The 4,954-nt window shown below is 41.9% G+C and overlaps 1 pseudogene; it reads right to left on the reverse strand.

Annotated features, from left to right (window-relative positions):
• Positions 1-319: 319 nt before the first annotated feature.
• Positions 320-4,279, reverse strand: LOC132437134 (ADP-ribosylation factor-related protein 1 pseudogene; annotated as a pseudogene).
• Positions 4,280-4,954: the final 675 nt, after the last annotated feature.

The following is a 4,954-nucleotide window of genomic DNA, read 5'->3' on the forward strand; positions in this document are numbered from 1 at the left end:
GGGTGATGGTCTGATGATGGCAGGATTGTTTGACATACCTTCAAAAAAGTCCCTCAGAGTTGTGTATATTGGCCCTTCTTTAGGCTGAGTGGGTTCCTATAATTTGTGACGTATAAGGTTGGTAATTTAGACAAAATTCCAAAAGATAAAACAAAATTCAATTTATCTCTGGGGTACGGTGGATAATTTAGCTCTTTGTTCTTTGGCTTTCTCATTTGCAAAAGGGGTAAGATAATAGTACCTACATAGAGAGTTGTTGTGAAGCTTAAATAACGTAATCCATGTAAAAGCGATAGCTGTTTAACACACTTTTTTTTTTTTAAACAAAGCAAACGGAAAAACCAAAAGGCAAAGCAACCCCAGGCCCCAGGATGGGTGGCGCGGGGCGGGTAGGAGCTCCTGCGGCTCTGGGGATGAGCGGTGGGCGCCAGAGGGCGCGGCTGCGCTTGCGTGACGTCCTGCCGCTCGGCGGCCGGCGCACGTTCCGCACGACGCACTTCACCGACGCTCTCGCGCAGCCCCTTGACTGTGAGGGCCGAGCAGGCCTGGGTCAGGCTGTCGCACCCTCCCGATCTTGGAGGTGCAGTCCCTGGACGCAGTTTGGATGTCGCGGATCCCGAGGCAAGTCTCAACGTCCTGCTTGCTGGCCAGCACCAGGATGGGGACGCCGCCCAGCGCCTCGCTCGTGCCCATCTTCTCCAACGCTTGTACTCGGACAGTCTCTCCTCCGTGGAGCCCATGACACAGAGGACGCCGTGGCCCTCTGCTTGGTCCTTGTACCACAAAGACTGCAGCTCTTCCTGTCCCCTGCTAAGCCGCACAGCAGGAGGCGAGCCTTTCCAACGTCCACAGTGCCGATGTTTAGACCCGCGGTGGTGGTGATTTTGGACAGACTCCTCCCCTTGGAGTTCTTTTGAAACCGGGTTTTTGACCACTCCAGGACAGTAGTCCTCACGGCATTGTCCAGACCCAGGATCAGGATGCAGTACTGGTCCTTCAGAAGCATGTCCTTGTACAGGTCTGACATCCTGCACCCACCCCTGGCCACCGGAGCCACCGCGTGCCTGACGCACAGACCCTGCGCCTGACGCCGTCCCAAGCACAGTTCTGAGTACACGGTAAGAATTCAGTCAGTGTGAGCCACCATCGTATAACCTGGTATCTTTATTTCACTACAAATAAATGTTGATGGAGTGTATATTTATTCATTTACTTAACATATATTTACCACTTAACTGCCATAGGAACTTTGGGGAGAGGTAATGAACAAATCAGCCGTCGTGAAGCTTATGTTATAGCGGGGGGAGGGAAATAATAAACAATCGAATAAGATTTATAATGTGTCAGAGAAAGATTAGTGCTATGAAGAAAAATAAACGGGGAGCGGATCAGGAGTGCGAAGAAGTGCTGCTATTTTAAGTGATGTAAGGACTCACTGATGAGGTGGCATTTGAACAGAGATCTGAGGTAAAGAATGTTATTCAGCATGTTAGCAGAAAATGTGTTAATTAAATTCAGTATTACAATCTCCAAAACTTTGATACTATTTATAACTCAAGCAGATAACTAAGCCTTTTGCCCAATGAAGAAAAAATTACCTTGAATCGAGTAGATTAATTCAGTTGTTCAGGAGAGAGTTTATACTGTATATTAAAAATATATATTGGTCTAGCCTGGAAATCTTCCTTTTTCTTGCCTTTTAGCTTGTCTTGTGATTTTTTTGTTTGTTTGTTTAAGATCAGGCATGAGGTAATAGGAATTATAAACAGGCCCTTAGCGTGAGGTTCTATGTTAATCTGGCTAGAAGTTGGGCTGTGTTTCATGTTTGCTCTAGCCGTAGGTGCCACTGGCTTCAGATTCCTGGAGTGTACTTGTTTTTGTCTCCCTGTTTTTGGAAGCTTCCCTAAGAATTCGTCCTTAGACAAAGTCTGCACCTTGCAGCTCTTACAGTGTTATCTATTGTTATTATACTGGAGTCCTGTTGACGTGGTAGTAGGGTGTGTGGGTGGAAAAGTGATCTATAATCTTATGATTAAAAGTCAGTCATGGGCTTCCCTGGTGGCACAGTGGTTGAGAGTCTGCCTGCCGATGCAGGGGACGCGGGTTCGTGTCCCGGTCCGGGAAGATCCCACATGCCGCGGAGCGGCTAGGCCCATGAGCCATGGCCGCTGAGCCTGCGCGTCCGGAGCCTGTGCTCCACAACGGGAGGGGCCACAACAGTGAGAGGCCCGCGTATCGCAAAAAAAAAAAAAAAAAAAGTCATTTAGTGGGCCTGTGTCCCTGGGTTTTGACTTTCATAAGTGTTTCTTTGCTTTCTCCTTTCCCCCTTAGGTGAGACAGGAAGGCTAGAGGGAGCTGGAGTTGGGTGAAGACCCTTCCTTCTACCTAGGGTAAATTGCTGGTAGAGTCTTTTTCCCTGGAGAGCAGGCCTTTGTTATAGAGAATGCTCCAGATGTATTTCAAAATGATGACTTTTCCTCCGCCTGCCAGAGCCAGGATGGGATAGTTCATAGCTCTTCACTGAAAACCTGGAGGGTTCCCAGAATGAAAACCAATGAAAGTATAGGAGCAAGATCTTATTTTTAAAAGAATAATTATTGACATATAGCTTATTAGAGATATGCACAAATCATAAGTGTACAGCTCAATATATTTTCACCAAGAGAAAATACCCATATAACCAGCAACCTGATCCAGAAATAGAACATTGGCAGCATCCCAGAACCCCACTAATGACCACTTCCGGTCACTATGCTTTCCAAGGTAATCATTATCCTAACTTCTCACAGTATAGATTAGTTTTGCCTATTTTTGAGCTTTATATAAATGAAATCATAAAGAAGGAATTCTTTTGTGTTTGGCTTTATTTCAATCAACATAATGTTTGTAAGATTAAACTGTGCTATTACATGTAGAAGGAGCTCATTCACTCTCATTACTGCATAGCATTTCATTGTATGAATGTAAGATCATTTATTCATTCATTCTGCTGTTATGAACCTTTGAATTGTTTCCTTTTTTACTTTATTAAGGAGAGTGCTGCTATGCACTAGTGTACATGCCTTTTCGTGAACATATGTAGTTGTTTCTCCTAAGTGTATATCCAAGTTTATATCTAGGAGTGGAATATACACGTTTGTCACTAGTAGGTATTGAATGCCAAATAGACGTGCAAGTGTCTGTAACACTTTAAACATATGAGACTTTGAGTCACTCCACATGCTCACCAATACTTGCTATGATCAGTCTTTTTCCATTTAGCCATTTTTGTGCATGTTATGTGAAAACAGCAGCTGATAAAATGTAAAACCTACCTGTTAGTTTTGAATATTGGCTGCATGGCAGTCTTGAACTCCGAGTTTTGTCTCTTCAGCACCTTGATATTTTCAGAAGTTCTCTGTGGGTTCTCTGCCTCTGTTCAGTTGCCCCCTGACTAGACCCATTTTCCAGAACCTTGGTCTCTCACTGTGTTCCAGAAATTGGCAGATTCCCTGAAGGAAGTATGTTTTCCATCTCCTTTTTTTTTTTTCTTCTTGTGGCTTGAAACAACAATCATCATTTTGTTATCTCTCACAGTTTCTGTGGGTAAAAAATTTGAAAAGGTTCAACTCAGGGTATTGCATGAAGTTGCAGTCAGTGATGTGAAGCAAGAACAGTGGAAGCTGCAACAGCTGGGCACTGGCTCTTCATGTAATCTTGGGGCCTCTCTCTTCATGTAGTCTTGAGTACCTCCATATGGATTCTGCATGTAGTCTAGTTTGGGCTTCTTACAGCATGCTGGCCTCAGGACGGTTGGACTGCTTATGTGGTGGCTGTAGGACCTGGCTCCTCAAGTTCTGTGCTTCAGCAGTTATCCAGCACCTTCAAAATTGTATGTGTGTGTGTGATATATACATACATACATATAGACATATGTATATATGTATATATACATATACATGCATGTATATATCACACATCATAAACAGAAGTAGAAATAGAAGTCCTATTTGATGAGTCTTATTTATTTGTTCTTAGGAACACTTGTAATGGTTTCTCTGAAACAAAAAATGATTTTTGCTATTTGATTCGTTTGCTTGTTTTTTAAGAGAGAAAATTCTGGCCAGTGTAGTCTCTAAACATTATATCTCTTCCACAGGAGAATCAATATAGAATAAGCTAGTCTGAAATTTGTGGATTTCCAATTCTAAATAGAGTGTCATGAATTCATGCTTAAAGCTTTTGGTATAACCCATTTTCAGAAGTGTTGAGGACAGCACTTATAATACATAGTATACATCAAATGCCCTGCATTGATCTACAGTTTAGTAGAAAGGCAGATGGATTAAATGCATTGACATCATTTTGTCATCCACAAACATACCACTAAATGTATTTCTGAAAGTGTTGAAAAGAGCAGTGTGTACTGTCATTTTATGAAATGTACTGCATTTGTATTGAGAACTGATGGGGAAAAGAAGAAAATAATCCACTGTGAATGTGCTTTAAACAAGAGGCTGGATTTTTCTAAAAACAAAAAAGCAAAAAACAGTAAAGTAGTTGCCTTAAGGTCACAACACTCAAAGAAGTGGTGAGTCATCAAAACAAAACTAAGATAAATCATCAGGAGGAAGAAAATGTCGAAAGACAAATATAGAATTATTTTTGTTCCTTTGGTTTTTTATTTTTCCAAATAAATTACTTGCAATTTAACCAAGGTCTACTCAAAGGGTAGAGAATTGTTCTGTGATTTTTTTAAAAGAGCAAATATTACATGATGCTCATATCAAACTTCTAACCCCAACCGTATTTAAGTTGCTAAAAATTTAAAGCATGCTTTACTGTGTGAATGGCTACACCAAATAACAGATTTTCAATTGTAGCGAAAACAGCCTTATATTGGAAGAAGATGCCATCTAGGATTTTTATAGCTAGAGAGGAGACATTAATTCCTGGCCTAAAAGCTTCAAAGGAC

The sequence above is a fragment of the Delphinus delphis genome, chromosome 14, assembly GCF_949987515.2.
Source record: "Delphinus delphis chromosome 14, mDelDel1.2, whole genome shotgun sequence".
Classification (NCBI taxonomy): domain Eukaryota; kingdom Metazoa; phylum Chordata; class Mammalia; order Artiodactyla; family Delphinidae; genus Delphinus; species Delphinus delphis.